Below are 26,255 nucleotides of genomic sequence, written 5' to 3'. Positions count from 1 at the left end.
AATAAAGGGTGGAAAAAGGGTTTTTTTGCCCACAATCTAACAGACACACCACAAATGCGTACATACCTGTCATCCATCCATACATACATACTAGCCTATGGGGTAAGTGTACCCTAACATTTCCGTGGGGGAAGAATGAAATTTGGGCATACGAGGAAGGATTTCCGACTAATGCCCTATAAAAAGGAGAGGCAGCTCGCCATTAGACAGGCAATCTACCCACCTATCTGCTCCTGTCTACTCTTCATTGCCTCCACCTCCAACTATGTATCAACGGCTATTAACTATTGATAGGCCGTTCTTCATTTCTTTTCAAGACTGTAAATTGAAAAGGGATTTAATCTCCCTTATATTTTATTTTAGCTAAGGCATATAGAGTTAAGTTAGAGAGTAAACAACTCTGCAGTAGCTTCCTCTGCCAGAGGTGTGAAAATGCCCAAGGTGTTGCCAACACCAGGTTATTATCAAAACAGTGAGAGTATTAATCAACTTTGCAGCTTATAATTTTATATTCATGTATATCTATCTCTTAAAGAACTCTGATACAAGTGTAACTTTGTAATTCTGACTGTTTTACCATTTGCTTACTATCTTCATTGATTTTAATAAAAAGGTCTTTATGACCATATCTGTCTCAGTGTAAACTTCCTATCATACCCCCGAAGTTCCTTTTATAAACTCTGTGAAGCCTGATTCAGGATGAACTTTATCTTCTGATCAAACAAATTGGCGAGCCGAAACCCACACTAATTAATATCCACAATAATCATTATTAAAATTAATTAAATAAGATTAAATTAAGTGGATAAATTAAATCAACACTACTAACATACCCCAAATCAGGCTACAGGCATCCACTCATCTACAGAATGGAATTAGAAGATTATTCTACTAAGGAGACCCTTGACAACCTTCGAAAAGACTCCCGGCCTATTTACCATTTCCTTATAGTAAGCAATTCTTTTTTCCATCACTTAACTAGCTTTTAACTTTTTACATTATATAATGAATGCAGCCATCAGACCGCTCTCACTGTTACTTTTTAAATGCTTTTGTGGTGTTTCAAACACTTCTTGGTTACAATGTAGAAAACACTTAAATTCAAACTTAGCCTTTTAAAGCTTACTTTGTTCTCATTTTTGCTTTGATTAATAAGTGAATAAACAAAGAAAATGAGATAAGAGTGAAGAAACCTCAAGAAAAGGATGTAGCAGGGCTTGAGATGTCCCATGTTCCAATAAATATTCTATAAACAAACACTACTTGTAAAAGGAATTGAGGTTAGTTAAGCATGACATCACTGTAGTGCAAATCCTTAAAAGCAATGAAATGCTGAGTTATAGGATGCCTCTTAGGCCTTCTCTACATTTATGGTGGCATGTAGAGTGCATGTAGCTACACAGCACAGTGAAAAACAGGATGCGTCCACACTATGGTGTGAAGATGTGTGTGACAATGAAAGGATCAGTGGGGAGGGGGTCAGTGGGAGTCTCTGGCATCAGGGAGCTACCAGTCTTTCCCTGGTGCCAGAGTCTTTGCATGCTACCAAAATCTTTCACTGTGGTGGGGAAAGTCTCCAACAGCAGGGAGACAGTGGGACTGTACACTGCTAAAAATAGTAGTGTAGATGGGGGAAGAACCGGTGTGTCTTTACACACCTAAGCACTGTCTTACAGCCTATGCTATTATTTATACCTGTGCTAGGGGAGCATGCAGTATGTGTATGCTACATGTTGCCGTAAGTGTAGACATACTCGTTGTCATACCCTAATGTCTATGAAGCATGTATTCTGACAGTCGCTTACTCCACATCTTCACATGAATTTTCCTTCTGACTCCAACAGATAAGGAAACACACCGCACATCTATCTCCCTCACAATAGAATGTAAAATCTTAATTACAATTTCAGTAACATTAGCAAATATTCAGCATTGACATATGCACAGAGATTAACTGCAGGAAGTATGAGGTTGCAACTAAGGTTTTGTGTTGTTCTCTGTTGTTAAGGTTTTGTGTGTAGTTTCTAACTATAGAGCATAAGGATAGCCTGGCTTCATTTATTTCATTCCTGAAGAATAGGAGATGATGATTCTCTTTACTAGACACAGCTCCACTTTCACATCAGGCTTCAGTGAAACATTGACCATCTTCAGTGAGGGAAGCCTTTGGCTTTACTGCCATTATAAGTGATGGTGAATAGTGAATAAGGTCAATTTGTGAATATAGGATTAAGAATTAAATACAATTGTTAATAACTAGAGATGGTCAAAAAATAGAATAGTTTTCCACTAAAACTGCAGTTTTATTGAATTCATAATGTTTCACAAGAACATGTTGATCTTGACAAAATTTTCAGTAAGAAAAGGTTAAAATTTTCAGTAAGAAAAGGCACTACAGCCTACTGAGCTTCCCCATTACAGCAGCCACCTTCTACTGTTCATAAGAAATTGCCTGATTCCCTTCCAATGAGGCTCATTCTGTAATCAATGTTAGCTTGGCCATTGTTTCTCCAGACCAAGGACAAGTCACCCTGGCGGCACGCGAGCTGATTTTCAGTGGCACTCTCACTGCCCAGGTCCTGGCCACCGGTCTGGGGGGCTCTGCATTTTAATTTAATTTTAAATGAAGCTCGTTAAACATTTAAAAAAACGTATTTACTTTATATACAACAATAGTTTAGTTATATATTATAGACTTATAGAAATAGACCTTCTAAAAATGTTAAAATGTATTACCTTAAATTAGAGTGAATAAATGAAGACTCGGCACACCACTTCTGAAAGATTGCTGACCCCTGGAAGTACTGTATCATTATCATTAGTCAAGATGTACAAGTTGCTTGAGAAAATTTCCATCTAATATAAAGAATGAACTCTTTGCTTTCCTTCTGCAGCTCCCTCAAGTTTGTGTATGTTTCAGAAGTTTCAGAAATGCGTGTGGTAGAGAGAAAGGTCTTAATGACCTCTAATTCTGTCTTTGTGACATTTCTATTACCTCATTCTCTGCTAATTCCTCTACATTCTGTACAAACGCTGACTGAATTGTGCTCTTGCAATCATTACTTCCATTTTTCTCCCTCTGATTTATCCTGCATAATTGAGCATGAAGTCTGTTTACTGTAACTGTGTTTTTATTATCCTTGTCTAAGATTACTTTATGATTATGAGTTCCCATGGAGTCTGCTCCAAGTTCTTTGTTGCTTGCATTCTACAGCATTGCTTTAAATAATAAGGTCTTGCAATATGCTACTGAATATATTGCTGTGACAATAGTACACAAATTTGATTTTCTTCCTTATTGGGTTTTAATTTGACATTTCTCCTTTAGAGGCTGATTCAGTGGAGTACAGCTAGATAGAGTAGATAGAAGAAAATAATTTCCTCTAAAATTCCAGAATGGCTATTTTGTTCAGTTTTGTAACTTTTCAGAACCACTAAAACACTAATTTATTTCATTTATTTTGTATGACTGTGTATGAAGATATATTTGCCTGATATCTTAAGATGCAATGCACTCTTCCTTGGCCTTAGCAAGCTACCCCCAGTCCTTCCTAGCTGAAGCAACTCTCCTGGTCTCATGATCTTCTCTGTAGGAGTCTTTCTCAGGCTATCAAAATTAGAGGCACCTGTGCTAAGTTTGCATGGTCATAAATCACAAAGTTCCCACCTTGGGCAGCACGGGGCTAGCAGCCCCTGGACTTCCAAGAGCTAAGCAGATCAAAGAAAACATATCTATCACACTGAGGACATTTAAACTTCAAGACTCCTTATAAGAAATGGAAACAGAGGTGGATATTTTTTGCTGTTTTTAAAATTAAATAGGCAGCTAGAATTGTTCTTAAAATTATTATGAAGAACAATTTTAAGCTTTGTTGTAACGTGCGTTGTTTGCCTGGACTGTTCAAGACCTGAATGTTTGTGTAGGAGGAACTCTTTGAGTTGGCTTCTTAAATACCTTCATGCTGTTTCACATCTGATACTCCTTGATGAAACATAGGAGTCTTATCTTATAACAGGCTTCAAAGTGATACAAGCTATGAAAGTGAGATCTTGGAAGAGTGTTGCCATTTTCATAATGTAATAAAAATACCGTAATAATAAATAATAATTGTGTAATAAGCATGTCATAAAAACAAATTTTATATTTCCAAGATCACTGCTTTTATAATTTATACTCGGGTAAAGGAGAAAATCCCAGAAATATTCATTTTTAGGAGGGGATTCGGGAGACTTGACATTTTAGTGAAAGGATTTTCACAGGTTGTTAAAGTTTGGGAATCACTGGTCTAGAGAATACAGCAATAGTATCAATATATTTGTTTCAGAATAACATGAAATACCCATATGTGTGTTTGGGGGTGGGGGAGAAATTAACCTGAAGTAAGTGACTGGGTCCTTGGGACTGAGAGTAACCTGAATATTTTGTGATTGTTGGTGTAAAGTGACCATCTATCACACAGTCAAGCTTGCCTGGGTGGCAAGATGGATCAGAATGTCCAAAGGGATTGTCTGTGACTCCATGTTAAGGCTGTGTAGTGCCTGAGGAGTTTACACTTGTTACTAGGTGAAATATAATTATAGAAATCACAACCCATTTGGGGTTTGTGCTTTGCTTCTGAACAGTCTGCCCTGAGGTTGGTATTCTCACTCATGAGCCACTCCAGACAACATGACAATTGGCGTAGTCGGCAGGATTAATGTGCCAAAGCTCAATTGGATTTATAGATCATAACTCAGTGCTGTTAAAATTTTAAACTGCATATTAAGAATTTTTAAAGGTTAAGGAATAGACAGATGAGCCACTCCAGACAGTGTGACACCAGTAAAGTGCAGAATTACAATTTTTTAAGTATGCTTCAAAAACTACTAAACTAATCAAATGTATTAATGGTTTTTGATAGGCTGAAAAGCTTAAACCTATATGATGAGGTGGTCAAACCTACTGACCCTCTGAGCTGCATACAACAATCTTCAGAAGTTCGAGAGCTGGGGCTCAGGACTTCAGCCCTGCAGGAGGTACCTGCTGGATCTCCAGCCCCATGGTGGGGACGGGATATCCTGAGACACTAGCCATGTAGGAGGTTTCTGCAGGGGCTCAGGGCTCCGGCCTCATTCCTGCTGAAGCCCCGAGCCCTGGCAGCCACACCCTGCAGGGATGAAGTCCCGAGACCCTCCACCCAGGGCTGGATTATGACATTTTGAGGCCCTAAGCTATGTCAAGTGTGAGAGGCCCCATACCATTTAAAAAAAAAAGTATTATTTTCACAGAAAGGACATTGAATATATAAACATGAAAGCATTATATTTGCATATATACAAAGGCAAAGTTGTAAAAATAGAATAATAATCTAATTAAAACACATCTTGCAATATGCTTCTTTGCATTATAAAATAGTTTCAAATTAACATTTTCATCTAGGATTTCTTAATTAGTAGAAATGAAAACTATATATCTACAGCCACACAAAAACAGTTACATTCACACAGACCAACTTACTTAATGGGAGCAGTTCAACCTGCAGTACAGTAACTCCTTGCTTAACGTTGTTATGTTCTTAAAAATGTGATTTAAGTGGAAATGGTGTCAAACAAATCTAATTTCCCCATAATAATTAATGTAAATGGGGGGGAGGGAGGAGGGTTAGGTTCCAGGGTGTGATGCTCTTTACCTCGGGGGAACACCCTATACCCCCATGTTCATCCTTATAATATGATTGTGTGGTATCCAATGCAAAGTTTGTCATGTTGGGTGTCTTTAGAAGGCTCATGATGCACTGAGCATTGTTTTTATAGTAATGTTATGTTATAGATTGTAATTTTATGTATACAGTTATGAGGCTGAAAATGTGTCCTCGTGGCTTAAAACAGGCCCAGGCAAAACTCTCCAAGAGTAGAGGGGCAGTTCATACCTCATCAGGACATGTATGGGACAAACCCAGCCCAGCCTCAGAAGAACAAAGGACACTGGCCTAGGCAGAAACAAAGGATCTGTTGTACTCTTGAGTGAGTCACCCCCCTTTGTTTGGTCAGTTTGGGACTACAATGAGGTAATGCTCACCTCTGAAAGGGAGAGGCAAAGCCAAGAGGAAAGAAAAAACATGATAAAAGGGAGACACGTTTGCCATGCTTTCCCACGCTCTTCCATTTCCATCTACAGACACCACACCAAGCGACTGAAGCACTGATCAAAGGGGAGATCCTGGTTGAAGGGCAATGAGCCAGCCTGTGGTGAGAAGCGTCTAAGTTTGTAAGGGCACTGAAAGTGTTAAGATCAGCTTAGATTGCATTTTGCTTTTATTTCATTTGACCAAATCCTACTTATTGTGCTTTGACTTGTAATCACTTAAAATCTATCTTTATAGTTAACAAATGTGTTTGTTTGTTCTACCTGAAGCAGTGCAGTTGGTTTGAAGCGTGTCAGAGACTCCCCTTGGGATAACAATCCTGGTAGATACCAATTTCTTAAATTGATGAACTCGTATAAGCTTGCAGAGTCCAGTGGGCATAACTGGACACTGCAAGACGGAGATTCCTAGGGTTGTGTCTGGGACCAGAGATATTGGCTAGTGTCTTTCGGTTGCACAATCCAAGGAGCAGCTTACATGCCAGAGGCTGTATGTGAACAGCCCAGGAGTGGAGGTTCTCACAGCAGAGCAAGGTAAGGCTGACTCCCAGAGTCAAGGATTGGAGTGACCTAGCAGATCAGTGATCCAGATAACACCAGAGGGGATTGTCACACAGGGAATTTTTTGTCGCCAGACAAAAAATATATCCTAGGGAATGCCTTGCTGCTAAATGATGAACTAGCACCTCAAGGGTTAACATTGTTAATGTAGCCTCACATTCTACAAGGCAGCACTGAGGGAGGCAGGAGGAAGGAGACACAATAGATGTATAGCGGTGGCTGCAAACACTTCCCAGAGGAAACTAAATGTGGTGATAAACCCACGCTATCCCACTGGAGCACACCCCTTCCTCCTCTGGATGGCGCATGCATGGCTGCATAGGTGCTGACTTTCCAAAGTGTCGGAGGGTGCTCAACCCCCAGCTCTGGCCTAGGCCTGCCCCCACTCCACCCTCTCCCCTTGAGTGTGATGCATCCTCGCTACTCCCCCTTCCCCCCAGAGCCTCCTGAATGCTGCATAACTGCTGATTATGGGGGGGAGTTACTGATCTGTGGCGCCCACTGGCATGGAAGAGGCATGTGGGAGGTGGTGGTGGGGCTCCCAGAAGCCGATGGGGGGGCTGCCAGCCCGCCCTGGTTCCAAGCTCCCACCCGCTAGCAGGCAGTCGCCAAACAATGTTATAAGTGAACATTGTGCAACTTTAAACAAGTATGTTCTCTAATAGATCAGCAGTGTAACAACGTTAACTAGGATGACGTTAAGTGAGGAGTTACTGTATGTCTGTTTACTCATCACATTAATTTTATCACTGAAGTTTAAAACATTTTCTTTTGTGATTTTTGGAAAGCAAAGTCATTGATGATGTCCTCAAATGATAAGCTACAGAGTTTGTCTCTTTTGATGCACAGAATGTTTAGGGCAGATAGCTTTTCTTGCAGCATTTTCTAGGAAGACATCTCTCTTTGTGTTCGCTTCTCTATCCTTTGTTTCCCCCAGGACCACTAATTAATCTCGAGTAAACATCTCGGACACACAGAATGACAACAAGCTATTCCTGCAAAAGAGAAAAACCTGGGAATGGGCGACAAGGGATGGATCACTTGATGATTATCTGTTCGTTCCCTTTGGGGCACCTGGCATTGGCCAGTGTCAGAAGACAGGATACTGGGCTAGATGGATCTTTGGTCTATCCCAGTATGGCCATTCTAATGTTCCTATGTTAGATTTTTCAGTGCTTATCCCTTTAGGATCTATTTCAAAGATTTTAATGCCATTCCTAGCTATTATTACGGTTATAGCAAGGTATGTAATTTCATAGATTGTAAAGCTAGAAGGACCATTGTGGTCATCTAGTTTGACTTCATCTGTAACAAAGGCTATAGAATTTCTCTGAATTAATTCTTGTTTGAACTAGAGCATATCTTCTAGAAAAAACAACAACAATCTTGTTATTTGTATGTCTACATCCTCTGTTTTTTCCAACTAATATCCTGTGATAGTCTATGCAATCCTTTTACATATTGCTTATTTCCAAATATCCTGCACAATTTTGTTGACTGAAAAATGATTAAAAATGAGATTCACTAAACTAGTTTAGAGACTTTGCTCTTGATTCTACTTCAGATGACTTCCTTGAAGTAGTAGGTATCTGTGAGTAGTAATGTCTGCAGTTGTCCCAGTTTGTTGGAACTTGGAACATAGATAACTGTTTAATGTCACCATTTTTGTGTTTCTTTAAAAAAAAATGGGGTCTAAAAAGGCAATTTCAGGCATCTTGGAATGGCCAATAATAAAATATATCATTACACTGTTACACAGAGTGATATCTAGAGATCTATCCAGATAAAGATTGAATGCTCTCTTTGTTCCAACATTTGCCCCCTTCTTACCCCCCGCCACCCCCAGCAATGTCCCTGGAGCTAAAAAAATTGTTCACCCTTCATTTTGTGTGTTTGTTTCTTGTGCATTCCTCTTGTGAAACCATTTTCTTCTCCCACCCTCTATCTTGAGATTTTTAATTGGAAAATTACTTCTTGCTTTTGGAGTATCCGAATTTACAGTAACTGGCACTGAATAAGTAAAACAACCTTAGACCTGATGTCATATTACCAAGATTTCTGGAAGAGCAGAAATGAATTAAATAAATAGATTGACTTTTTTCCCTTCAGAAACCTTTGTGTGATATGTGATACTTCTGGAGGTGAGAGATTGTGGCAGTGTATCCTTGACTAAGGGCTTGCCTACACTACAGTATTGTTGTAAGTTATGTTGCTCAGGGGTATGAATAAGCCACCTCCCAAGCGACATAAGTTACACTGACCTAAGCGCTGGTATGGACAGTGCTATGTCGGTGGGAGAGCTTCTCCCGCCGACATAGCTACCATCTCTTGCTGAAGTGGTTTTATGATGCTGACAGCAGAGCTGTCTACAATTGGTATAGAGCATCTTCAGATGTGCTACAGCAGTGCCGCTGCATCGCTACCTCTGTAGTGCTTCTAGTGTAGACTAGCCCTAAAATAACCATTGAATCTGTTTGTAATGTTGTTGTAGCTGTATTGGTCCCAGGATGTTGGAGAGACAAGGTGGGTGAGGTGATATCTTCTATTGAACTAACAAGGTTGTGAACTACACAGAGCTCTTCTTCAGGTCTGGCAAAGGTACTCTGAGTATCACAACTAAATACAAGGTGGTGATTGTTAAGCATAAGTAGTTAACATACATTGTAAATGACCATTCAGCTGAAGTAGCCTGCTAACATGTCTTCACTCATAGGACAAAAAGGGTGGGTGGGGGTTAGTAGGTTACACATTGTTGTAATAAGCCATAAATCCACTGTCTTTATTAAGACCATGATTTTAAGTGTCTAGCAAAGTTCTGAATTTAATCTCCCAGACTCCTCTTTTGAAGGTGGTGTGCAGGTTTCCTTTGAGGACAAGGTCTCAGAGGTCCATTACAGAGTGATGGTTTTGTTAAAAGTGTTTGCCCACAGATGATATGGTGTTCTTGTCTTTTATCATTTTTCTGAGCACTCATTTTAGAGCAGAGTAATGGTCTGGTTTCACACACATAGTTATTGGGGCATTTAGTGCATTGTATGAAGTGTACACCACATGTTGTAGTGATAGGCATGTGTAGGACCCATGGATTTGGAAAGATCTATTATGTGGAGTGTTGATCATTGTAGCAGTGGAGATATGTCTACAGGTTTTTGCATCAGTTATGGCAGGGTTTGGTGCCACTTTGAGTTAGTGTGTTCTGGTCTGTGGGGACCTTGCTTCTGATGATGAGCTTGGAGAGGTTGGGGACATGTTGTTTGAAGGCCAGAAGTGGGTTTTTGGGAAAGATTTATTTCAGGATGTGGTCGAATATGGGTTATAATTGTTTGATACCCTGCATGGGTTCCAGTGTGGGGTGGTAGGTGACAACTAGGGGTGTGTGGCTGAAGGATTTTTTCCATATTGAAGCAAATTCTCTTGAGGTATTTATGTGGTACACACCTTAACACACTTAAAGCCATGTTCACTATGTGGGTGAAGCCAGGCAATCACTATGCTTTCAAATGAACTAACACAGAAAAGTGGTAAAAGACAAAACCATCTGTGTGCAAACACTTTTCACAGAACCATCACTCCGTATCTGATCTTTCAGTCCTCATCCTCGAAGGAAATCTGCACAACACCTTCCAAAGAAGAGCCTTAAATTCATACCTTTGTTAGATGTTAAAAATCATGATCTTAATAAAGACATCTGTAACCCGCTAAACCCTCTCCCCACCCCTTATTTTTGGCATATGACTGTAGAGGTGTTAACAGGCCACTTCTCCCAGAACGGTCTCTTACATATGTGTTAACTACTTACTCTAAACAATCTCTTCCACCTTGTATTAATCTGTGACACTCTGAGGGCTTGTCTACACTTAAAATGCTGCTGTGGTGCAGTTGCAGCACTTCAGTGTAGACACTACCTACACTAACAGGAGGGGTTCTTCTGTTGGCATAGGTAATCCACCTTCCCAAGAGGTAATAGCTAGACCAACGGGAGAATTCTCCCATCAGTTTAGTGGTGTCTGCACCAGGAGCGAGGTTAGTTTAACTGTGTTGCTCGGGGTTGTGGATTTATACCAATCTAATTTCCTAGAGTAGACTAGGCCTCAGTACTTTTCCCAGAGCCGAAGAAGGGATCTGTGTAGCTTGAAAGCTTGTCTCTTTCACCAATGGAAGTTGGTCCGATAAAAGATATTAGTTCATCCACCTTGTTTCTCTAATAGTATCTGTGACATTTCATGATAAACATTGTGAACCTTGATTTAAAGAAAACTATAGAATTATTATTTTGTAAACATATGCAAGAGCCACATATGTGAAATGAAGACAGAATAATTGTTTTCCAGTCTGTTTCTCACGCTGTCTTTCAAGTACCCTTTTACCATGGTTTCTTGTTTTATAAGATAGCTGTATTCCAGAATTCTTTGTTAGAATGGAGGATGCTTATTGAACCAAGTTGAATAACCGAGAAGGTTGAAACCTCCAAAATGTTTATTGGTCAGGATGTTTACCTGAATCCTGAGATTAGTGGTTCCTGGACCCTCTGTAGTTGGCTGCTTATGTGGTATCACATGCACAGTCGTATTTCTGCTATGATGGAACTATAAAGCTAGGGACCTTGATCACCAGAGGAAAATAAAAGAGGAATCAAAAATATCTGCTGTTGAAGCATTGTTATACTGCTGAATGGCAGTAATGTTGCACATTGAAGCATTTGAGACCGTAGGAAAGGTGAATTTCAGCATAAAAGGAACTAAAGCTAGTCATAGTATTTGTCATCTTATTTCCTACATATTTACAATGGAGTTGGCACTACAAACAGATTTAAAGAACTTTGTTGTCTCTAAATATAGACATGGTTTGAAGTATGCCAGAGTGGCATAAAATGCAGTGGTTGTTGATTACAAGATTGGTCACTTTGGGGAACTCTTTTCCTAGTTCCTGTGGAGGACTGCTTTTTTCCCCCTTCTCTTTCATCATAGTCATGCCTTGATCAGTGGTTTGTCCTCTTTTGGTCCCTGTCTCTGTCTCTCTCCTGTATATGTATTAAGGAAATTAAAAAGGTAGGTGTAAGGAAGAGCAGAGGCACCCTTATAAAGTGTAGATAGATGTATTTACTAGAGCTGGTTGAAAATGCCAATTATTTTTAGTAGAAAATTTGGAAAAAAGAGAACTTTCCTGTGAACAGTTTTTTGTTTGGCGAAAGGAAACTGAACACTTAGTGTTTGAACAGTGATTTCAATTTTTGTTTATTCAAAAGAACAGAAAATGTTAATCAAAATTAAAATTTTCTCTAAAAAAAATTACATCTGCCTCCTTATTTAAAAAAAAAACTGGGAAAGGAAATGGTCTCCTAGGCTCATTTACATACATAGGAATTGCCATATTGGATTAAATCCAATGTGCATCCAGTTCACTATCCTGTCTCCTACAGGGGCCAGCACCAGATGCCTCAAAGGAAGGTGTAAGAACTCCTCAGTAGGCAGAGGTGGGATAATCTACCCCTCATATTATTTCTCATTCTGGTCTCTAATAGATGGAGATGCAAAACCATGGTCTGAGTGTCCCTAGCTTCTGTTTACCAGAAGCTGGGAGTATACAACAGGCAGTGGGTCACTTGATGATTGCCTGTTCTGTTCATTCCCTTTGAAGCACCTGGCATTGGTCACTGTCAAAAGACAGGATACTGGGCTAGATGGACCCAGTCTGGCTGTTCTTATGTTCTTATGAGATTAGTTTAAGCCTTGAAGCTTGAGGTTTAATATTCTTTCCAAATTCTTATGATTTATTATAACAATAATTTTCCTTATTATTCATATATATGTCTAATTGCTTTTTGAATCTTGCTTAGTTCTTGACCTCAAAAACTTCCTGTGGCAATGAGTTTGACAATCTAAACACACATGGTGTGAAAAAGTATTTCCTTTTCTGTTTTAACTTGGCCACCTTTTAATGTCATTGAACATCCCTTTCTTGTTTTATGAATCAGGGAGAAAAGAAGCTCCCAATTTACCTTCTCTATACTGTTCACTTTTATGTACTTTATCATGTCCCCTATTATTTGTCTCCTAAGGGAAAGATTGAGAATGATTACAACTTCTCTTCCCATGGAAGTTTTCCCATGCTCTGAGTCATTCTCATTGCCCTTCTCTCACCCCTTCTAATTATGCCACATCCTTTTTGAAATGTGGTAACCAGTACTATTCCAGATGAAGCCATACCATTGGTTTATTTAGTGACTTCATAATTTTTTCCAAATTGTTCTTCTTCCCATTCTTTACACAACCTAACAGCCTGCTTGCTTTTTTGGGGGCGGGCAGAGGGAGTGAAGCTGCACATTGAATCGAGGTCTTCATTGAGCTGTCCATTGTGATGCCCAAGTCCCTTTCCTGAGTTGATACAATGACTTTAGAATCTTTTAAGCTATATGAGTAATCCCTTTTCCAGATAATATACTAAACACTAGATCTAGTACAGAACCTTGGGGAATCCTGCTGTCAATTTTTTTTGCCATGATGAAAACCGACTATTTAAATCTACTCTTTATTTTCTGAACCTTACTGAAAAGTTGAGTTCTAAAGCAAATTTTGATATTTAATACCCAAGTTGAAAAACTCTGGAAAAACACAATATGAAACAGATGCTAAATTCTAACTCTATTCCAAAGCTCTGCTATATAGAACTTGAAATACTCTAGTGGGCACACATAGAACTTCTAAGGTTAAGGTTGCATAACAGTTTCCATTCTACCCCTTGGTTTTTGTTGCTCATAATTTGAGGTCAGCAATAATTGCATGTACTCAGCACTTCTGAAAATGAGGCTACTCCCAAGTTACTTGGCAAATACAGTGTCCGCAGAAACTAGAAACTACCAAAACTGGGCTTGAAATTTCTTGTGGTATTTCAAGTATTACTGTCTCAAGAAATGCCTTGAAATTCCTGCAAGAACAGCCCCTCTCACATAGTTTCAGCAGTTCCCCTTGCAGGAAGGTGCAGACATTCTCAAAAATAAAATTAAAAGTTAATTAACCATTTTCAAATCTTCTGAAATGTCTGGCTTGGGGGATAGATTGCTCCTGGCTTGGTTGTTATTTAGTATGAACTGGTTCATCTTTTTCTGACTGCAGCACATACAAGTGGGATTCTGGAATTTGAAAACAAGATTTAGTTCCCTGTTTTAAAAAAATATATATATATCCCTGAGAGATTTAAAAGACCTCTGTTTTTACTTTAAAAGCACATGAACCCATGGGAACATTAGTGCATCATTAACACAGGCAAGGAGGCGAGGAGAATCTGTTCTTTCATTTACTGTAAATCTGTTCCTCCTTCTTTTGGAACCTTTTCAAGTTTCTCATTTCCCCATGTTCTACAGTAATTGTATTGTCACACTAAAAACAAAGAAAGAGGTTGGAAAAAAAAAGCAACTTATTATAGTTTATCATCTCCTTTTTGCACTGAGTTAGAAATAACATATCAAGATCCTAATCTACTGGCATCTCTGTTAAATGGCTACCACCATAATCACCCTGAAGGAATGATTTAACATCATAATTATAAAGAATCAAAGAATGATTAGGATGATGTTTTCCTTCTCTCTAATTTTCTCTCCTTAATTCTCTTGTCTGCAATTCTCTTTTCCTTTAAAGCTCACTGTTGGGGCCCAATAATACCCACTGGTAGAAGCAGGGCTGAAATGCTTATTCATGCTGCAGAATGATCAACATCTTTGCACAACAGTCTGATAGGCAATTATGTTGGCTCAGTGTCATTTTTTCCCTGTTTTTTTTTTTTTTTTTAAGCAGCAAATGTTAATTATGACTTTTTGGGAAAGTGCTAATCACAGGATTTGGATTCTGGTTAGTCATCTGGTGAAGGATGAAATCATAGCACTGTGGACTAAATTTTCAAACAGTTAGTGCCTTTGAACTGGACTTTTATATCCATAGTATCAAGCAGGATTGTGCACAGTTGTTTTTCCCCTTTGAAAATGCTCAGCAGGCGCAAATGACTAGAAGGAGAAAGGGTTGTGATTGGAGCATGGCCTGGAAAATGTAACCTCAGTCGAACATTCAAAGGGATGTACATGGAAACAAGTCACATGCAGCCCCAGAAGTTTGCACCACAAATTGTATCTGGTAATGCTCCCATTGTATGACCAATGCACACCAGCTACCTTGCATTGACTCATTAGGCTAGCTATTGCACCTGGGGACAGATTTCTTCTGGCAGCAGTATCTCCCTGCTGGAATTACTACAGGGTCATGTGGCCCTCCTTGGGGCAAGAGAAGAGGAAAAACAGAAGGTGACTGTATTTTCCATACAGGTTTTACAGGTCACTGGTTACCTAGCTCAATTTGTCAGAGGAACAACTCTGGCAAAGGAACAAGCAGGGACAAATCTTGAACCACCCTGAGTGGAATCTGGCAAAACAAACTCACAGAATCTAAGGTATATTGGTGGGATTTTTCCATCACCCGGCCCCCAGGGATGCTCAGCAATAGGCGTACATCAAGCAGATATAAAAAGAAATGAGGAGACCTGTAGAAATGTGAAGGGGTTACACTGAATCAACAGATGAGCTGCCTTGCCTTACAGGCTTCCTATCATGTATATAATGGCATATACCTGGGAACATGTAATGAGTTTAACAGTCAGAGAAGAACAACACATCAAGTTGGCTGGAGTGCATCAGACCAGAGAGAGTCACTTGGAGCATACTGCTTACCTCATGCAAAGTTAAAATGATCAATCTGAAGGAAGCTACCGAGAGACAATACTCCATAAAATAAATATATTTCCAGGGAGTGGGAGACACTGTTCATCCCTTGAGGAGATTGAGCATGATACATGATCCAAATTTCCACACTCTCTCACAGAATAGTTATACAGATGCATGCCAAGCCATCCATAAATATGTGTCGTCTGTACTAGTGGCTTCTACCACATCCTGAAGGGACATGATGGTGGAAATGTAAGTCCAAGTTGTGATGTTCCCCTCTGATGTTATCTGGACCGGTGATCTGTTAGGTCACTCCAATCCTTGACTCTCGGAGCCAGCCTTACCCTGCTCTGCTGTGAGAACCCCCACTCCTGGGCTGTTCACGTACAGCCTCTGGCATGTAAACTGCTCCTTGTATTGTGCAATCGAATGACACTAGCCAATATCTCTGGTCCCAGACACAGCCCTAGGAACCTCCGTCTTGCAGTGTCCAATTATGTCCACTGGACGCTGCAAGCTTATATGAATTCGTCAATTTAATAAAGAAATTGATATTTACCAGGCATGTTCTCTCAAGGGGAGTCTCTGACACACTTCAAACCAACTGCACTGCTTCCGGTAGAATAAACAAACACATTTATTAATTATAAAGATAGATTTTAAGTGATTATAAGTCAAAGCATAACAAGTCAGATTTGGTCAAATGAAATAAAAGCAAAACACATTCTAAGCTGCTCTTAACACTTTCAATGCCTTTACAAACTTAGATGCTTCTCACCACAGGCTGGCTGGTTGCTCTTCAGCCGGGCTCTCCCCTTTGATCAGTGCTTCAGTCACTTGGTGTGGTGTCTGTAGATGTAGGTGGAAGAAAGAGAGAGCATGGCAAATATCTCTCCCTTTTATCATGTTCTTTCTCCCCTCTTGGCTTTGCCCCCCCCCTTCAGAGTCAGGTGAGTATTACCTCATCGTAGTCCCAAACTGACCAAACGAAGGGGGGTGACTCACTCAAGAGTCCAACAGATCCTTTTGTTGCTACCTAGGCCAGTGTCCTTTGTTCCTGTGAGGTTGGGTTGGGTTTGTCCTATATGTGCCCTGATGAGGTGTGAACTGTTCTCTGGAAAACTTTTGCCTAGTCTTATTTTAAGCCATGACACATTTTCAGCCTCATAACTATATATATAATTACAACCTATAACATTACTGTAACAATTACTGTAACATCACTATAACAACAATGCTCAGTGCATCATGAGCCTTCTGAAGACACCTCATATGACAAACTTTGTATTAGATACCACAAAATCGTATTACAATTGGCCCCACGCAGCTCCCATTGACTGGGAATGGGGAACTGTGGCCAATGGGAGCTTCTGGGGAGGTACCCCCAGGGGCCAAAGGCATGTGGTGCCGGCCTCTTTTGGGGGTGGCATGGCACGGGGCCAGGGCAGGCAGGGAGCCTGTCTTAGCCCCGCTGCGTGCTGCTGTCACCCTGGATCCGCTCCAGGAAAGTGGTGCCGGGCCGGAGCCCACACCCTGAACCCCTCTTTCACCCTGCACCCCAACCCCCTGCCATGAGCCCCTTCCTGCACACAGCACCCTCTCCAGCACCTCTCACTCCCTCCCGCACCTCAACTCCCTGCCCCAGCCCTACATTCATGGCCCTGCATGCAATTTCCCCACCCTGATGTGGCCCTTGGACCAAAACGTTTGCCCACCCCTGCTCTAAGAGGTTCTTAATTCAAGCAAAAGGAAGAAATTAGCATGATATGTTGAAACAATTGTTTGTGCAAATTGCAGCCCTGATATACTGTATACTATGTTGACCTCATTATTATTTACAATTATGGAGATTGAAGTTGGCTATTTTCTGCTACATTCTCACCCTCACTTTTCCCTCCCATCTTCTTTGTACTGTGCTAATAGAGTTTTACCCTGATACCTTGAAAAGTCTTTTATATAACAATTCTTCATTGGGCAATGCCTTTGTCTTTTAGTACCTAGGGCAGTGTAGTAGTAATCTATTTTATGTGGAATTAAAGGTATTCAAATAATTTTTAAGAAATTTTTATTTTGGGGGGCAAAATGCTCCACACTGTGTAGCTAAATTGCAACAATATTTCGGCTACTGCCAAGCTGTTGAACTTGCTTTAGTGAATTTTATTTTGTTTATCCCCTGCAAGTGAAGTCTTCTTTAAAAGCCGAGTTATTAGACTGTGCTATTATAACTTTGTCCTTGCGCTATTCTAGCCATCTTCTTGGGTTTCTGAAATATTAATGACTGGGATTTGTTATGAGACTATTTGAGCAGGTTTGCACGTTGTCATAATAATGTGATACTTAATGTTGCATCCATTGGTGCTGTTGCCATTTTGTGTTTTACACTGTATACTTAGTCTGCTGTGAATTAGTGTGTGTGTATGTGTCTGATTGTTTGTTTATACATAGATACATATGGTATTTCCAGTAACCAAAGCACAGAGGATTGGTCATGGAAGCCTTTCCCTTCATTTTCACTGCTTTGTGGGCAATCTAGATGAGTATGTAGTGACTGAATATTCTCCTCTGGCAGCAGGCTGGTGATCTCAGTGTAGGCCCCAGGTGTTCATGTCACAAAATCCACTGTCTCTGTAGGCAAACTAGTTATCCTAGCAGTCCTGGCAAAAAAGAAAAGGATTGAACAGTCAGATTTTAAATGACTAATTCCAGATGCAGTCCCTTCTGCTACCTTTCAAAAAGGGCTGAAGATTCCTGATATTATAATAGATGCATAGCTATCCTCACACAGAACATATCAGCCCAAAAGAAATTGGTTTGTGCATATGGCCTGGTCCAATTTTTACTGAAGTCAAGGAAAAGACTCCGACTGTTCAAAAGTGGTTTGATTTGGTCACATCGGACACAGGCAGAATTTTTTATTCCTGTTTTCTTGATAAAATGTAGATGTTAATGTGCTGGGATTTGTGTTGTATATTTTATCATGTATATTCAATACAGGGTGTGTGACATGGAAGAAAAATGTTGCAATGTAAAACATACACCTTGAATTTCTTGAGCTTTGTGATGACTGACACCTCAGCCCTAATGTTCCATTAACATTCCTCACCCAATCTCCTGTGATCGTGACTTGTCATGTCAGGTCTGTGTAAACATTTCAAGTCATGGACCAAGTGTTCCTATTTCTTCTGAAAAGCACCCAGCACATTTTTGGATACTGTAAAAATCAGTCTTAAATTTTGCATTGAATATGTATTTGATTTGGCAATAACAGCTCCATCATCAATATTGCTAAGGTCTGGTTGCTTTCATAAATAGCTGCTTCTTATTCTATGTTATAAACTTCTATTCTATTTTATTCTCTCTATATTCTTATAGTGCCCTCAGCACTATAGTGTCTGAGCACCTTTCAATGCAGTGCACTGAGTGACATGACTAATATCTGCCACTTGTAGTTCATTCTGTCTCTCATTCTTTCCCCAGGGGGTGAATTCTGTGTGCAATATTGTGTTATGTTTAGGTAGGGTTTTTGTGTTTAATTTAATTTAATTTAATATGTGCATGCTGTTTCAGGACAGGTCTACACTACTCGCTGAATCGGCGGGTATAAATCGATCTCTCGGGGATAGAATTATCGCGTCTCGTCGGGACGCGACAATCAATCCCCGAATCGACGCTTGTACTCCACCAGCAGAGGTTGATTTGCCGCCGTCCTCACAGCGGGGTAAGTTGGCTCTGATACGTCGAATTCAGCTACGCTATTCACGTAGCTGAATTTGCGTATATTAAATCGACCCCCTCCCATAGTGAGGACGTAGCCTCACTCTTCATATAACTCCTCCTTATTTTTTCTCTGGCTATTGTTCATGGTAGCACTGATAACTATTGAAAGTAAATTCGAGGCTGGTGTTATTGAAAGAGAATATTAGGGAATGGAAGTTTCAAAAGGCAGAAGAACTTTAAATGGAGAAAAAGAGCAGGTTTATAGTTGCCCATCAATACTTTTGTCATTGTTCTAGATCTCCTCCTTAATAATAGTTGTATAGTTTTTCAGACTTTAAAAGTAAAAATTAAATCAGCTTTAGCCTTTAAAAATTTGTACAACAAGGGCTGGATATGAACCAGAGCCTAGAGGATTTTAGCAAGGCCATGAGAGTCACTCTTGCCTTATGAGAGTCATCTGTTTAATGGAGACAACTTATGATATGTGATTGCTTGGCCTGAATCACCAGAGCCATTGTCCCTCACTATGTAAAAACCTCTGTACTATTCAGATATTATAACAAATACTGCAAAATGGTCCTTCCACTGGCAGTGTTGCTGTGACACCTTTGTGCCAGGTGCAAATGAGGTCACCCACTTGCTATGCATTTCTGTCCAATGGCTCCTGCCTTCTCTTTGTGAATGGAAGAAAAAGAAGTTTATTGTTCAGTGGGAGGTACATTTGCAAACTCTTTTTATTGCTGTTACGTTGCCATCTTAACTTTATTAAAGGAGAGGACTTTATTGATGGAAGTGTTTATTGACGCTGCTGTTGAATTTATGTCAGTGTTTATGATTCAGTCCTCTTCCAGCACAAAAAACAGTAGCTACTTTGTAGTCAGCAATTAGTCTGGGCTTAAAGCTTTCCTACAGACAGACAGATGTATTGACAGGATTGATACTAGACAAGTTTGATTCCTTTTCTTCAGGCCTTTGCTTTTCATTGAGGCATACTTGCCTGTCAACTCACAATTCATCACTAGTACTGTTGTTGGCCACATTAGAGAAAGAAGCAGTAGCAGCAGCGAGAGAAGCTTTTGATCTCAAAATGGGGATGGGGGCAATTGTCTAATAATAATAGGATAGAAATCAAACAAGTTATAATAAGTGCAGAAACTACATGGTGTGGCGGTGGTTGTGCATCAGCTATTTATTTTGGTCCAAAGAGGTAGTATTAGAATTGGAGGACTCAAGAAGTGTCTGACCATGCTATAAATTCACTGAGGCCTTGGTGCCAACAAATCATGTAAAGCATATTTTAAGCACCTGTCAAGTATATGCTCAATGTTAGATGCAAGCCATAATGTGGATTTGTGAAAAAGACAAGTTTAGTTTTACTTTATTTCTGGTGGGGGATTCATTAGGAAAAACAATTCTGCCTAACTTTGTCTGTTGTTGTTTTGTTTTAAGACCTACCCAGAAAGGTGAAGTGATGCAGGTAAATTTCAGACTCGTCATGTGATATTATAATGAGTGCACTGCATATCGCTTTACATTACTGTGGTCAATCATCATAATTTGAAAATGAGATGGTAGCTTGTAATTCTCATTTTGAGATCTTGCAGTGGGTATGAAAACTAAACGGTTACTGCTATATCTATTCACCTTTAGGAAATGAGATTTGGTTATTACTGATCATTCGATCAAACCAGTTGGCCACATGGTGGCCAACTTATTCTTGCAGTGTATTTACACTGTGACTTTGTCAACTCTGACAGAGAACTCATTTATTTAGCTAACAACGTGATGGCACTTTCTATTTAGGTTTTTTCATATGCTGTGCAGACCTCTTACAACCTAAATTCTCTGGTGACTTTCTTTAAAATGTGTAAAAGTAGCACAGTCTCTTGATTATATTTCACTGGCATAAGGACAGAAAGAACCTATTGCTTTTCCCTGTGCTATTTTTGCCTATGTATTCATGCATGGCTTTTGCTATTCCAGCAACCTTGGGTTATTAGATTTCCACCATTTTGGCATTTCTTGTTTCAGATAATCAAGGTGTAGACTTTTTTGTTTTCTGAGTTATCCTCTGGAGAAATTGTGTATATATATTTTCTCTGCCATATACTTGAAGTCATGGACATTCGATTTGAAAAAAAGAGGAAAATGTGGCATGCATTTGCAGCCCTGCAACAAATTGCTTAAAATTATTGTGGTTTCAGTTTGATAATGGGATAAGGATGCTCTGTAGGTAGTATATTAATTTGTACATGTAATTTTACTGAACAGTTGTTTGTTGAAGTAAAATATGAAAAATCAGTTCCAAACAGTACTGCAGTAATTATTATACCAGTTTTCTTTTAAATGAATGTAGTAAGCCATAGCCATAGTCAGATATTAGCCAGTGGTTTATATGTTTGTTGCACATTAGATCACTGATTTATAGTGAAACCTGCACTATGGACAGACACTTGGCTTAAGCAATCACTATAAAGTCACCCACAAGGTTTCTAGTGCAACTTTGTTTGATTTTAGTTAGGATAACCAACTTCTGCTAAGCAATATTGTTTGCTAGTCCCCTTGGTGGTCATTTCAAAGTCAGGCCATATTCACTGTATGTAGTATCTTATGTTGTGAAATTTATTGATGGCATTTCTGAATGGGATGGTACAGGCTTGCTTACCACACAGAAATATATGTATGTGTTAAAAGTGATTCATATACTTAGCTACTCTTTCTTCTTCCCTTGGTTATGGCTTGATTGGGCTTTAGAGGATCAGGGAAAGGGCAGTGTCTCTCAGACAGCTGCCTTAGCAAGTTATTACTCTAGGAGCTGAAAAATAAAATTGCTTTTTGCAGGATATGTTGTAGAACAGTTTAGGGGGAAAGAAATGCAACAATCACGTTATATACAGAATATTAAAAGGCCAAAGAAAAATAAGTTAATCTGGTTTGCACCAGCCACATCATCCTTCACTTAGCTCTTACTTTTAGAGACTGTTTTCTCAGCATTCTGAGGTTAGTGCCAGTAACAGACTGCAAATGGATGCTCAAACGATTATGCTTTATAATAAAATGGGTTACTGGTTCTGTTTGTTTGCCCATTTACAGCAGATATAGCAAACTCCATATCATTTCACCCAGAAGAGAAAGTTCTACGTAATGCGAGGTAAGGTAATTCTTGGGTTTGTTGCTAATTACTGTTTGGTCTTCATTAGTATAACTGTTTATATTTCTCATTCACTCTAGAAATTTGACAGTCAGACTTCAGTGAATATAAAGGCACTTCATGACAAATGGAATCTTCAGAGAACCATAATAGAATTAAACAGATTTGGGTGGAAAGGTGTAAATTCCAGGGCTAGAATGCTGGTGCAGCAAAAGTTCTTTGGCTCCCTCTATTGATGAAAGGAGAGAATTGTCTGTGTTCCTACTTCTGCCAGGTTAATGTGCATATGCTGCTTTCTGGCTCCCCCTGTAGATAGAAGGGGAAAACTTAGGGGTATTCTACATGCTAACAGGTGTAATTTGCATAAATGTCAGACAAGTTCCATAAAGTCCCCAAATCCAGAGGTTACTTATGCTCTAGTTGCATGAACTGTGTTAAATTATTATGTAACTGCAGAAATTGGAATACAAATGCATGTGTTTGGATTCATGGCAATCATATAAAGTGGAAGTGGGCCACCCTGACATGTAAGGCATTAGCCCTAGATTAGGTAGTCAGGCCCAAGATGGATAGGAAGGGGAGAGAGCAAGGATTCCTTTTGGACTTCTATCGCCACTTTCCTGAGAGAGTCTTTAACCAGTCATCTTGGAATTCCATCAGTGAACTAGATGGGAGCTTGCAGCTGCAGACTTTAGGTAATTTGGTGGAGTGTTGGCAATAAACCAGATGGGAACTGGCAGCTGTGGACCAGAAAAGACCTAGTCAGCCAGTGGCAGACTAGACAGTGCTAACATGTTAGTCAGCATGGATTTGTCAAGAACAAATCATGTCAAATCAACCCGATAGCTTTCTTTGACAGGGTAACAAGCCTTGTAGATGAGGGGAAGCAGTAGATGAGGTATATCTTGATTTTAGTAAAGCTTTTGATACTGTCTTGCATGACCTTCTCATAAACAAACTAGGGAAATGCAACCTAGATGGAGCTACTATAAGATGGGTGCATAACTGGTTGGAAAACCGTTCCTAGAGAGTAGTTATCAGTGTTTCATAGTCATGCTGTAAGGCCATAATGAATGGGTCCACCAGTGATCAGTTCTGGGTCCGATTCTGTTCAATATCTTCATCGATGATTTAGATAATGGCATAGAGAGTACACTTATAAAGTTTGCGGATGATAACAAGCTGGGAGGGGTTGCAAGTGCTTTGGAGGATAGGATTAAAATTCAAAATCATTTGGACAAACTGGAGAAATGGTCTGAACTAAATAGGATGAAATTTAATAAGGACAAATGCAAAGTACTTCATTTAGGAAGGAACAATCAGTTGCACACATACAAAATGGGAAATGACTGTCTAGGAAGGAATACCGCGGAAAGGGATTTGGGGGTCATAGTGGACCACAAGCTAAATATGAGTCAACAGTGTAATGCTGCTGCAAAAAAAGCGAACATGATTCTGATATGTATTAGCAGGAGTGTTGTAAACAAGACACGAGAAGCAATTCTTCCTCTCTATTCCACACTGACTAGGCCTCAAATGGAGTATTGTGTACAGTTCTGGGCACCACATTTCAGGAAAGATGTGGACGAATTGGAGAAAGTCCAGAGAAAAGCATCAAAAATGATTAAAGGTCTAGAAAACATGATCTATGAGGGAAGATTGAAAACATTGGGTTTGTTTAATCTGGAAAAGAGAAGACTGAGAAGGGACATAAGTTTTCAAGTACATGAAAGGTTGTTACAAGGAGGAAGGGGAAAAATTGTTCTTCTTAATCTCTGAGGATAGAACAAGAAGCAATGGGCTTAAATTGCAGCAAGAGAGGTTTAGGATGGACATTAGGAAAATCTTCCTAACTGTTAGGGTGGTTAAGCACTGGAATAAATTGCTTAGGGAGGTTGTGGAATCTCCATCATTGGAGATTTTTAAGAGTAGGTTAGACAAATATCTGTCAGGGATGGTCTAGATAATACTTAGACCTGTCATGAGTGCAGGGTACTGAATTAGATGACCTCTCAATGTCCCCTCCAGTCCTATGATTCTATGAACATTAGAGGTGGGAGCAAGATGGGATTGCTCTGGACCAGTGGGTGAGGCTTCTGGTTGGAGCCAAAATTTTGGAGAACACGGGGCGGGGGGTGTGTGTGTCCAACTAGCTGGCCAATTTTTTTTCCTAGATAAAATTGGCTGATACTTCCATGTCTACTTCCATGAAGGAGAAGAAAAATACCATTAATGGTGACAAAGATATTAGCTTTGTAGAGCCAGAAGTGACTACAGTTCTTGGTGGGACTCAAGCTGAATGCTTTATTTATTTTTGAAGGGTCCCTAGACATATATTGAACCTGGCCCTTGTTATGGCTACTGACACTTGGCAGAAGGATTACAACTATAATAAATTCAATACAGTACAGTGTAAAGTAAATGATGATGGCAACCCTCCATTACACAAACTTTCTTTTGAAACTAAAGTTGAAAACATCTGTTTTGATGTTTATCATGGCTGGCTTCTAGAACAGAAGCAGATGTAACCCATCTTTGAGACAATGAACGTCAGGTTAATTTTGATACATATGTGCCTAAAATAGGGCACTAGAGAGACAAGGTGGGTGAGGTAATATATTTTACTGGACCAACTTCTGTTGAAGAAAGAGACAAACTTGTTGATCCAATAAAAGATATTACCTCACCCACCTTGTCTTTCTAACATCCTGGGTCCACATGGCTCCAACAACACTGCATAAAATAGGGCACCTAATTCTATATTTATGTTTCCAAATCCATACTTTGTTGACTACATTCCGAAATGCTGATTTCACCCACCCCCCAGATAGAGAAATGGGGTGCCTACCTTAGTGTGAAATTTTGGCTCCCCAAATGTCTTTGTCTACAGTTCCCTCCCCCAGTAACTAGCACAATATCAGCAAGGCATTACTTGCCACTAATTGCTTGGCCAATTATTGATACTTTGTTTCACTGGCAGTTCTGAAAAACTGGAAAAAAAAATCAGTTTGGGTTGAATTGAATTTGAAAATTCTAAAAATTGGAGTGAATCAAAAATGAGCATAATTTGCTGGGGAAGAGTAAACATGGTTTTTGGGAAGGGAAATCATGCCTCACCAATCTATCAGAATTCTTTGAGAGGGGTCAACAAGCATGCGGACAAGGGGGATCCATTGGATATAGTGTACTTAGATTTTCAGAAAGCCTTTGACAAGGTCCCTCACCAAAGGCTCTTAAGCAAAGTAAGCTGTCATGGGATAAGAGGGAAGGTTCTCTCATGGATTGGTAACTGGTTAAAAGATAGGAAACAAAGGGTAGGAATAAATGTTCAGTTTTCAGAATGAAGAGAAGTAAATAGTGGTGTCCCCCAGGGGTCTGTACTGGGCCCTGTCCTATTCAACAAATTCATAAATGATCTGGAAAAAGGGAGTAAACAGTGAGGTGGTAAAATTTGCAGATGATCCAAAACTACTCAAGGTACTTAATTCCTAGGCAGACTGCGAAGAGCTACAAAAAGTGCAGAGCTCTCAAAACTAGGTGACTGGGCAACGAAATGGCAGATGAAATTCAATGTTGATAAATGCAAAGTAATGCACATTGGAAAACATAATCCCAACTATACACACAAAATGATGGGGTCTAAATTTGCTGTTACTACTCAAGAAAGATATCTTGGAGTTATTATAGATAGTTCTCTGAAAACATCCACTCAATGTGCAGTGGCAGTCAAAAAAGCGAAGAGAATGTTTGGCATCATTAAGAGAGGTATAGATAATAAGACAGAAAATATCATATTGTCTCTATATAAATCCATCGTATGCCCACATCTTGAATACTGCATGCAGATTTGGTCGCCCGTTTCAAAAAAGATATATTGGACTTGGAAAAGGTTCAGAAAAGGGGCAACAAAAATGATTAGGGGTACGGAACGGTTTCCATATGAGGAGAGATTAATAAGACTGAGACTTTTCAGCTTGGAAAAGAGACGACTAAGG

The sequence above is a fragment of the Malaclemys terrapin genome, chromosome 3 (assembly GCF_027887155.1).
Source record: "Malaclemys terrapin pileata isolate rMalTer1 chromosome 3, rMalTer1.hap1, whole genome shotgun sequence".
Lineage (NCBI taxonomy): Eukaryota > Metazoa > Chordata > Testudines > Emydidae > Malaclemys > Malaclemys terrapin.
The sequence above is the reverse complement of the archived record's forward strand: the minus strand, read 5'-3'. Positions refer to the sequence as shown.